Raw genomic sequence first — 12,182 nt, 5'->3', positions numbered from 1 at the left:
TTTTCAGACCGAGCCAAAAGAACGCGGCCTGGCGATTAAAATTTACTCGACGTAATATATTTTTAGTCGGTCGCCTATATCACAAACCCCATGGAATTGATCTTGACTATTTTTAAATATCCGTTGTGGCGCCTTTAACCATCAAGTATACGTGCACACACGGAAGATTTCCCGTGAATCTAGGCCAGTCAGGTTAGGATTGGTTCGATTCACCCGTATTTGCTCGAAAAAACTCACGAAACTTGTGTATACACTATATTTTCTCTCGAGTGCTTTTTTCACTCATAATGGTCTCACACGGTTCCAGAAGACTTCTCGGTAATTTTCTGGCTAAGTGTTTTAGACAGTCCATTCCACATTGAAATATGCGACGCTGGTTTTCTTAACAATAACGATAATCTGAGAGTTCTATGAGAAAAACTTTAAACTTATTTCGTGCAGGGTTCACTGAACCACGTCCGACTATTATTCAATTAATTCAAGGTTACACTATATTATCGATGAAATCAATTGCACATCAAATTTAACGAATCGATTTACGCATTTATGGTGATTCGAGGGTCCTGCATGGTTTTTTCAATTGGCTTATCGAGATGTGTCGCGGGAGTGAGCGTGAGAGTGCACGTGCTGCGGGCAGAAAGTGGCTCGTGGTTACGGTTGCCGTTGACGGCGAGTCACGAGAGTGGACGAACATGAAATACGATGGATGGCGCCACTACTCCACGCCTCCCCCCCCCCTCTCATCTTTTCCGTTGCAGTCATCGACTCACTTGAACTGACAACAACATCTGACCGCGCCGGATTGCTACAAAAAACCTTAAAAAATCGACCGTGCTACTAGAATACAGCGCAAGAAATAAATTCCTTTAAATTCTAACTAAATCCACTCTTTATTTTCCAAACAATATTTATATATACTACTCTCTACCAAGAAAATAACGACTCAATTTCCCATTTAATTTTCCACGCCGTGCGTTTGGCACAGATATATAGTTCCATGACTTGAAACTTGAATATTAAATTTAAAAAGAAGTCAAATCGCGGGATGGCCATATCGATCGAGCTTTCGTGTTTCGTTAATGAAAATTTATCATCGTTCGCTTTGCCATGCGGCCAGCATCAACCCACCGCGCGGATCATTACTCATTTTTCATTCGGCTTTCTATCCATTCGAAATCATATTTCATGCTCAGCTTTGCAGAATCATGCTTCATAGCAGTCGAAATGACTTTACCAATCGAGGAGTGCAATTCTGCGATAAGTCCCTTATCATATCTTAACACACGGAAGAAGAAGAGAATCGCAGGATCCTACAGAAACGTTTGGCTCTAACCTGCAATCTCAAATTTCCTTCTCGAAGCTTTGACAAGCTGGAATTACGCAGGGCGACCCACACAAATTGATATTTACGTAATTTATCGCTGCTGCTATGCTAATAAATTAAACACGTTCGAGTCCATACGGGTTTCACGGAATAACGATAGAAACGCATTTTGGTTTTAATCCATATCTGTGTACCATATCGTTCCTCGCACGAACGCAGTCTCGCAAACTGATTAGTGAAATTTAATTGATGCATTATTGAAAGTGAAACAAGTCTGAAAAAAAGACGATCGAGTGGCAATTTTTAAATACTATTACGAAAGTTAGAACCAATTTATATATATCAATCTTTCTCTCTCTCTCTCTATATATATATATATATATAATATAACATATAAGATTAACTTCAATATATATATATATACACATTTTACTTCCTACAGTGGAATGAATCAATCGTCTAAATTATTATTACTTCGCGTGTCCAGCCACCTCCGGCTACTAAGCGGTTTTAATCAAGACAATAAACCGTGAAAGACAGTCGTGCAAGATCCGAGATAGCAGTGTTACATGCATTATCGAGTTAACGTAGAACCGTGCGATTGCTGATTACTCATATATACCCTATGAATGCTCCCTGCATTCCCCTAAAAATTTCAATGTCCCAATATACGATTATTCGTGCTTTAATTAGACGTTTGAAAAGGTATGTTGTGATATCTCTATCGTTGGCTGGCTGTTAATTAGGTATGAGCTGCACGTCGCATTTCGATCAATCTTTTCCCATGCACAGATCCTGCCGAAGTATGCAAAATCCGACATTAGCGTGAACCCTGCACCGAGTCCTTAATTAGCTTCGGCGTTGGATTTGCAATCCTAATCCAGAGGAAAATATATACGGATAATGAAATTTGTTTCATTAAGCGAGCTGCGCCGATCCCAGAAGCGCTTCGGGAAGCCTAAACCGTCGTGCCCGTTTCGGTGAAGATAATATCTGTCTTCGTCTATATATATATAATTACTTTCGAGTGTTCCGGTAATTATATGCTCATTCGTCTATTTACACGAGTCATCCACTGGTGTATACGCATCTATAATAATACAGCGCATGACAATTTCGTATATCTAAACCCGAAGAAGATGGCCCGAGTCATCTCGCACTCGACGTTCCTCAATTTTTATATCTCTCTTCTGCTTCGTTAATTATTCCATTCGTTCATTCAGAATACTTCCGCTAGGACAAATTGATGATGAGAGTAAACTTGAGTAGTGGAACTGTCTTTCGGACGCTAATTGCTCCAATTGGCTGCCGTTCTCCTTTGCGGATCGACTCAATTGGAATTAAAGAATACATACTGCTTCAATTATATATATATATATATATATATATATATATAGTGTTATATAAGAAATAATATTTAGAGTACAGTTTTTAACTTCGAGATTTTAACGATCGGATCAGGTTTATAAATAAAAGAGATTGAGTTCGGGATCGGGGTCAAATGTCGAGTTGGGCTTCAGCTGGCATCTTCTTATCTTGACAGGCGAGTGCTGCTAGACTTAATTTTTTCCGCTTAAGATAGCTTCTATATGACGCGAAAACTATTATTGGTCCGTGTCGATATCTAACGATTCGCTTTGAAAGAAAAAACGTGCATGAGAATTATGCTGGTATATAAAAAACTCGGTAGAGTCTCGCATCAAGCAGTTCGAATCAATCTATGTATAAACGAGACACCCGGTATATTTATCCTACGAGATAACCGATATTTAAATTCATTCAAAGAAATGCTAAACGCTTTTTAATATTAGCAGCATAATTTTTAAGCATACACACACTATTGCACTGCAGCGTTTCGAGAAATGTTATTCTTGATCCTTCCTATGCAGGTGATTTCAACGGGAGACTTGAATGCCGCGCTGCGCCAACGCTGATCCGCGCGCGATCGGTGAATAATAAATGGAGTATAAGCATATAATTTACGTAATTGTCTCGACATTGAACGCAGCGGCGATGACAATGTTATGGTGGCAGTCGGTAATAGCGTCTTAATCTTTTTAAGAAAACTATACAAATAAAGCTGACGAAGCGGCCTTCGCTCAATTCACCGCTGTTATAAACAATACTTTGCGAATTAAACGCGTATTTCCTGACTCTGCAAAGCCACCCACAGCCGCTGCACAATAATACAGCTTTCCCTCTTCCGTTCGATTTAACATTTTTAGTAGAATCTACAAACCCTCGACGTATCTAAATTTTAACCAAGTTCAATGAACCCTAGTATAATGATATTTTTTTTAATATAAAATAAAGTATCGATGAGCACAAAAAATATAAAAATAAATTCCCAACGCAAGTTACTTTCTCCATTTTATCTTCAAGCACTCGTACAGGTTCGCGTATTGGTTTTAGCAAAAGAAAATCGCACAGCTGAATATTTCACGCAGCTCGAGTGAATGCGGTTCAAGTGACAAATGCAGAAAGCAGCCGTGCGCTGTCTTGGGTGACTAAGCGCGAAAATACGGCCCTGCAATCTTGGATCTCATAGACCGCTGCAACGGACCGCGTCACATTTTAAGTCTTGGAGTAGCGCCCTTCTGTGTTTCTCGGAGCTACCAGGCAGGCACCAGCGTCCAGTTGCGGTGGTGGTGGTGTACGCGAGTGGTGGCGGCGAGCCAGCCACAACGAACGGCGTAAGACGGAATGGAATGTCCTTTGTGAACGAGCTGTTTCACCTCCATATATGTACGCAGTGCACCCGACATGGTCTTTAATTAATTTCCCTTCCAAAAATAAGCCTTCTTACCTCCTGTAAATTATTAATAATCGCACCGCTCGCAAAGCCAAGCAAGCGAGTTTTCAATGTTCGCACGCGTGGCCTTGCGTACCTAGCGTGCATTGATATTCCTGACCCGCTTGTCCGTTCCCAACGGAAGCCTTACCTGAGTGGATCGATATAAAACTGGAGAAACGGTATAACGTGTGTCTAGATAATCTAGGAGGAATCTGGAAAGATATGGGATTTAAAAATAACTTGGAGAGATAAAATCTTATCGCGTGATCAATAAAGCCAAAGCTGCTATTGGTCGATCACGATAAGAAGGGTGATTCGCTCGACAAACTTTTGCTTCGATGCAATCGAAGCCTCGTTGCTTCGTAAAAGTCCCGAGTACTAATTAACATATTTATGTATATACGAAATCGGTGCCCGGTACAACTCAATTACGCGATTATTGCGCTTTATAAACCTAATATTGATCTGGATGCTGCATAAGTATTGACCAAGGACTACCTTGGAGCTTCACCCACGTTTGCAACGGCCAATTGTGTAATTGATACGAAAACGCGCGTTAAATGTTGATTAAAAAGAAACTCTTTATGTGTGTATTTGAAGAAGACGATAAAACGATCGAGGTAAACACGTTTTTTTCTCAATAATTCTGACTTTCATTCGTAACGGTATTATTAACGGTTCGGCGGCACTTGTGCGTTTCTATTATTTAATCTCTGTCTCGATAATAATTTAATTTCGATTGTAGCGATAAGAATAAATAGTAAACTTCGTTTCATTTGCGCTTTCACGCCTTATAAGCGAAACGAAACGCACGGTGCGGGTGAGATAACGAAACATCGTAATTGCAGAATCCGCGGCGTGGCCATAAAGAGGACCTTAAAATATTATTTTGACGCGCGCGTTTGAGAAATTCGTAAATTTTCTTCTCGCCTCGAGGTGAGGTCTGACATTTTAATTCCAACGATAAGGCTTCGGAGGGCAGGAATTTTGAGGATGCGATGCGATATGGACACTGATAAATCGAGTCTCGTTTGAGTGGCCGACCAGGCGTCCTCCCGTCGCTCCCGCGTTTATCCCGCTGCAAAAAGTGGATCAGTCGGCCAGCATGAAATCCTCCCATAAACAGCATTCGCTAATTGCATGAAAAGTAGGTGGGCTGCTTATAACCCTCCGAGCGAGAGTGTGCAATGGACCAAAAGACAAAAGTGAAAAGTAAGTAAAATTTCATAACTATATACAATTTATATATTTATAATGGATCAATATGCGTGGTTCACAAAATGTCGAGTGTAATACACCAAGAAACAAAGTTGAGAATAAAGCACTAGAAAGAAAAGTGTCCATCTTCACTTTTTCCAAAACTATTTTTATGGCGTTTTCTTGTAACATTCAATATCTACCGTAGAAAATTATGTTTAATCAGAATATACGCAGTATAGTTTTTTTAATGGGACTATAAAATGAGACGTGCTGCGTATACAAAATAGTGAAAATATAGCAGAAAATATTATTTTTTTGAGATAATTGCTTTTGCAATTATATATTCTACAAATTAGTTTATTTTTTGATATATATATATATATATATATATATATATATAATAATAATGTAATATAATAGTTGCACATGCTTGAAATAGAAAATATTTATTTATTCACACGAAAGAGAGACGATTGAAAAATAATTAAAGAAGAGTCTGATCGTAGTGCATATAATTGGTGGGTGTTATCTTATCGCGTTGAGCGGATCTCGCGCGCGCGAGACTAGCCGCGAGCGAGGCGTCGGAGAGACTCTGTCTCTTGCTGGCGCGTGCGGCCTGCACTCCTACGCACATTTTCCTGCCGCATATCGCATAAAGTTCACGCGCTCCAAGAATATCGCCCGACAGGCCGCTCTCATTTTCATCCATCTGCATTCCCCGCTTGGAAATGGCGATCTCAACACGCGCCATGATAATTATATCTCACCCCGCTATATTAAATATACGATATAAGAAAACTCGATTGGCTGTGTACTATATAGTCAATTTGACAATTTATTACCGCGGTTAACAGTGTCTTAGAAAATAAGGAACACGCACGAGACTTATATTTATATCGCTTTGAGCTTCGGTGTATAAGCGTGGGTAGCAGTATAATACGCTATAACGTATAGGATACCGCCCTGCACTGGCGTAAGATTGACAATTTTTCATGATATTTCAGACTCTCGAGCATAATAAATACGCTATACTAAATAAATTACCATGATCATACTGGGTAATTGAATTCTATCCAACTCACCCGAAGCGAATCGTAAATCTCGGTCGTTCAAGTTCCACGGGAGTCTCGATGACAGATCGATGAATTCACGATGACTCCAGCGTGGTGCTTCTAACTCGCCGGAAGGAGAAAAATGCGCTTCTAGCTACTCGTCGAGTCGAGTCGAGTCGAGACGGTAAAATGGCCAAGTTATCGCGACACGAGTCACGATCCTGTCGTTGGTCGCCGCGGGGAAGAACTGCGAGCCGAGCTGAACTCGACTGAACTGAGCTGATCTCGGCTGCATCCGAGCCCGACTCGACTAGCCCAATGGAAAGGCGCGCCAATGCGCTACGGACAGAGAAAGGAGTCGAAGGCAGCAGCGAGCCTATTTAAAAGGGCTGAGAAAGCTGAAATTTTGGCCGGGCACATAACAGTTAAACCGCGTTCGAACCAATAATTTATCCGCGCGCATGAATTAAATCCAACGGAAGCAAAGAAGGAGAGAAATTAGCTCACTCGTGTATTAGCTTGATCGATGATCTCCCAATCGAGCCTGAACAACTGTACCGTTATTTTCCTATCGCAGGAATCGCTAGATCAAATAATTATTGCTCCCACGGCGAAATTAATTGTAAACTACATTGTGTTGGTTGATTGCAAAACGCTACAGGAAAATACACTTAACGGTGGGGACTTTCCGAGAGTGTTGAAAAAGTTTGTATCGATTCTGGACGATTCGAGGAAATTTTTGGTTAGGTTTGTTTATTTACGACGGAGGTAGCGACGACGCAGTTCAGGCAGGGCCAGGGTTCGTTGATGCAGAAACCGCTGCGGGGAGTACGCCGAGTGATTTGCGAGTCCGTTCACACCGGGACTGTGGAGAAGCGCATGCCATGCCATACCCCGGCGCTCCTTTCTTATTTCTCTTTGCTGCCCCCTCCCGAGCCAACCCCAAACTAAACGCGTGCCTATCCGTGCGTCTTTCGATCTCCACACTCCACCACACACCGCACACAGCCTGTGCGTGCGTTACGCGTGCAGGGCCTTTGTGAGTCTCGTCTCGACCGAGTGATTCACGGCTCGCATCCCGTCTTATTTGCCTATAGTCTGCCTCAAATCTCTCGTTTAACGAAAAATTATTCACGCTTCATACATTTTTCAAACGAATCCTTCCCCGATCATTGTCTCCAGGATTATAATTACAGGCGAGCCGACTCCGTTTCACAATTAAATATGCTTCGCTCCATTATTGTGCACGTACTTGAGAGATTATATATATAAATGTAAATCTGAACACTTTTACGAGTCACGATAATCACCGATTATTTTCTATGTAAGCTATGATATTAAAAAGCGTCTAAGTTCTTTAGACGGATTTAAAAATGGAGTATCTCGAGTTAAATATATTCAACGTCTTGCTCGTGTGTAATTAGTTTTACTACTTGGCGCGACACTCTGATGATATCGAATCCTTCGACACCAATTATTCTTATATAAAAGAAAAGTAATTTACGCTGATTAATTCACTGAATTTTTCAGCAATTATACATCCGATTATTTTAGTGGACTTTCCAGTAGGAATATAATTATAGCTATTATAACTCAACCCCAGCTGAATCTTACACGATCGTGACGTCAAAGAATCTCGAGGATCCCGGTACTCGCGAACAAGAGACGGATATGGAGCAGTGGGAAAAAAGGCGTAGTAAAACTAAAGTCAACGTATAACGTACAGGGTGATACTCGCGTCGAGAGTGACGAGTTTCCTTTGCGGGAGATTTCATATTGAGTTTTTCTAGAATAAGAAAAGTGTGTAAACGAAGTTTAATCTCGATCTGCGTGAGCCCTGCACTATGTGGTTTGCAGTGTGGCCGAAGGAGGGAGGAGGGAGCCACCGGCACTAGCCTGGACTGGCCTGGACCAGAGACACACGTTTCCGTCCATAACCTAACTTATAAGGGAATCGCGTAAGGTAACGAGTATAACGACATTAGGCATCGGTATCGCATACATGGGATGGCAGCAGCCCGGGACTCTAAGCTCGCTCCGGGGATCCGGTTTTATCGGCCATATTGGCTGCACGCGACGCGACCAGAGACCAGAGTCGAGTCAATATTGTGCTGTCGAGTGTCGAGAGAAGTCGCTGGAGTATCTCCCCCCTACCCAAAACTCCGTCTTTGTTACAATTTTCATCCACCAGATAACGCACCGCTAGAGCAGGATGCTAACCTAACCGTGGGCGAGTACCTCCCTGAAACTGTCGTCGCCGCGCAAATTTCAGCAATAATCAAAACAAATTTCCGTCAACGAATCGTCGGCCAGTAACAAATAATACAAGGAGGTATTTGATTTTTCACTGCTGCGCTGATTTTCATTCAAATGTAAACTGCGCAATTGGGATTTCGTGCTGCAGCCTGCAACGTGATTTTAACCTGCAAATGCAAACGTTTCGTATTTCAACAACGTTTGCGCGCTTTCCCCCTCTCGCGCGCTGATAATACGCGAGATTTCAAGCAAAACATTGCTCGCGCGTGCTTTTTATATTTTCTCAAAATCGGCCAACAATACGCTCGTAGTTTTTTAAAATTCATAGTCGCCTGTAAACTGTTTTTTTGCACGTTTTATATGTATATATATATGTCGATGACAAGTATCGTCGCGCGATAACACGATAATTTTATCGCCAATCTTTATTAATCTTTTTTCAACTTTATCATTAGTTAAACCGACGAAACTGCATTTTCCATTCCACTCGTGTCTCATTGATCTTCCAAGGCCTTGGAACTAGATTTTTTACTATCGTTTAATCTGCTGTTAGAGAGATCTTACGTAAGGCACTTACGTATTTATATAGAGACAACTTTCTTTCCAAGACAAATAGGCTCTCTCTAAGATGTAAAGGGTTTTTATTGTTACAGAATCATCCAGCTTATCTAGACCTTTCAAACGAGTTATTAACATAAATCCATTTTCTTTGCATCTCCGCAAAATCTCGATCCTCGTGCAAAATGTCCGTTATTAATCATACTTTGTAGAATTAGCGAAAGCCGATCGATAAATTTTCAGTTTTATCGCTGGTTGCGCAATTTATTAGGATTTATAATAGCTATTTAGTAGAATTTATCTCGAACATTTTCTTTTTTTTGCAAGTGTTAACTCTATACACCCACGCAATAATAAATGTAAGTAAGAATGAGTGCATCGGGAGGTTGTTTGAAATACGCGAGGAAGAATTTTCCATCATGGACCAATATTGGCAAATTGGTCAAATGTTAGAAATAATATTAATGTTTTGCAACTATTAATTTCAGAAGACATCTTTGGCATATCTACTGGACGCGTAGATATCTTCAGACCGTTCTAAGGATGTCCCGAGGATATTTGTGCTATTGGTGGCAATTTCGATCACTCACGCAATAAAATTATAAACGCAAGTGAGAACGAGAATGCAGATGGAAGTCGTTTTAAATAGCGAAGAAATTGTTCGATCAAGGTCCGATATTGGTAAATATGGTCAAATGTTACAGATAATGTTAATCTCTTGCAATTGCTAACTTCAGGAGACATCATAGCATATCCACCAAACACGATGATATCTTTATAACGTTCTATGGATGTCCTGAGGATATTTGTACTATTGGGGACAGCTTCACGCAATAAAATTATAAGGCAAGTGAAAACGAGTGCAGCTGGAAGTCGGTGTAAATATCAAGGAAATGTTCGATTAAGGTCCAATGTTGGTAAATCTGGTCAAATGTTAGAAATGATTTTAATTTTTGCATCTGTAGCAACAGCTTCATGCAGTCGTACAATTACAAACGTATGTAAGAATGAGTACACAAAGAGAACTTTTTAAATACGCGAGGAAGATTTTTCGACCAAGGTTCGATATTGACAAATCTGGTCAAACATTAGAAATAAGTAAGGAGGACCAATAATACGCCCACGTTATATGCATACTATAGTAAAAGCCGTCGTGCCACTCGCCGGTTGGAATGCTGAACGGGAAAGATGTCCATTTCAAAGTAAAATATCAAGATAAATCCAGCTGTCGCTCACGCTGAACCTCTTCCTTATCCCCTAAATTCATTTAAAACCTTCAGAGGCTACGTATACATACATACAATAATTCTAAATTGAATTGTGTGCTAATTAAGGAACCACGTGTGTATTCACAAGATTCTAAGGCTTCCTGGAAAGTGGAATAATTTGTTGTATATGTGGAAATCTACTTTCTAGAGGCCACGGTCGAAGAATGCTCCCCGTTGTATAAAAATCCAGTTCCCGAAAGTCGTGAGCCGAGTTAAATGCGTTGGCTGCCTGATTTTTGGGCGTGTACAAAAGAGCAGTGCACGTGACACACTCGTACAACACGACCAATTCCACCAATACACATACATATCACATTTATCACACACATGTATTCTCACTCCGTTCCTTAACCTAAGCTGCATCCGGTAGAGCCAGTATTTTTTCTCTCCTCTCGTCCTCTCTTTTATTTCTAGTCTAAAAAGTGCTAATTTTATGTGCTTTCTCACAGTTCGATCTCGACCGATTCGAATATGTTGCGGTGCGTTGATTTGTCGCTGCGATCGATATTCTCCAAGTTTCGATATGACTGCATATCCGGCACAGTTTTTTGTTAGGTTATGTGTACCGCGTCGTCTCAGCGAGCTGGCCACTTGTTGCGGCCGATGCCACACGTTGCACCGCATGGCCTGTAAATTTTATTGGAACGTGCGTCAGGGACGGCTTTGACGATTTCATTTGCAATGCGGTTCATCTCGATAGAGTGGAAAAAACAACCTGATATAGATATGGGATATATTTTTCTTTTTTTAAACAAACTTTTCCGAGAAGACGAGATTCCTCGGATAATATATGATGGCAGTCTCAAAAAAATCTTGCAATCCTAGTCTGTTTCGAGATACAACATCACTTTCACAAGTGTGTGGACATATTCACCATTCATTCACTCTTAAAAACGCTTTCTATATTCTTTGCCTTACTACCACTTGATACCATTCCATACGTAAATACTTCAAGAATCTTAGCGAGCTTTTTTACATTTGAACGAATAAAACTTGACGAATGCCAGTTTTAGAGAACTGAAAGTGTATTTCTTGGCAAAGGAAAACCATGGATTATGTGGAAACAAATACAAAGAATTCTTGAATAGAGACTTATTTTTATACTTCATTAACAAACGATCCAGGACGTACAATGAGTAACAGTCCAAGTGCTGGATTTAACACTAAAGCTACCATTTAGCGCCAAATGACCTTTTTTAAATGAAGAAAAACGTATATAGAAAAATCATCGATACGCTTGATGTTAAAAAGATGAAATAGTAAAAAAAAATAATAACAACAATTACAATCTCTATACCTTTAATTTAAAAAAAGTGAAAAGGAGAATAACAATAGAAATTTAAAAATAAATCCAAACAATTCACGCTACACGCCATTGTTCCACCCATGCAATTACTATTCTAGATTTCGTGCAAGATTAAAATCCATTATCGACTTTTTTGTCGAGCTTTGCACTTGGTTGCTCCAAGGACGCAGGACGATGCGGCCCCACAGGCAGGCAACCGAGTTCAAAGGGTTAATACTCCACGCGATTTGCTTTTGTGACGCAATTCTCTTTCAAAACGATAAAGCTTAAACGGTTACGTTACATACATTACACTAGCAATACTACACCGCATGCAGCAGTAATGACAAGACGATTTGTAATAATTACTATTAAACACATCTGACAGCTCGCTCTATTTTACAATATCACCACCAGTGACGCCTCGCGAGCAGCAGAAATCTCA

General features: G+C 40.5%; 1 protein-coding gene and 1 long non-coding RNA gene across 3 annotated transcripts in view; one reads left to right on the top strand and one right to left on the bottom strand.

Moving 5' to 3' along the window:
* Positions 1 to 12,182, bottom strand: part of GEFmeso (Guanine nucleotide exchange factor in mesoderm) — a 28,142-nt gene that overhangs the window by 15,468 nt on the left and 492 nt on the right. Inside the window, exon 1 of one of the 2 annotated variants that reach the window (XM_066741347.1) lies at positions 300 to 354. The exons of the other annotated variant lie outside the window; for it this stretch is intronic. The gene's annotated coding sequence lies outside the window, so the exon portion shown is untranslated. Of the gene's footprint in view, positions 1 to 299; positions 355 to 12,182 lie in introns of those variants that run through there. 2 annotated transcript variants of the gene reach the window in all.
* Positions 4,808 to 12,174, top strand: LOC136782225 (uncharacterized). The gene is made up of 3 exons (XR_010824090.1): positions 4,808 to 5,330; positions 9,673 to 9,854; positions 9,922 to 12,174. It is a non-coding gene; the product is annotated as an uncharacterized lncRNA (long non-coding RNA).

Source organism: Prorops nasuta, unplaced genomic scaffold (genome assembly GCF_024137725.1).
Source record: "Prorops nasuta isolate Cenicafe-Biocafe unplaced genomic scaffold, Cenicafe_Pnas_1.2 PNAS00002, whole genome shotgun sequence".
In the NCBI taxonomy this organism is placed as follows: domain Eukaryota; kingdom Metazoa; phylum Arthropoda; class Insecta; order Hymenoptera; family Bethylidae; genus Prorops; species Prorops nasuta.
This window is presented reverse-complemented; position numbering and strand designations above follow the sequence as displayed.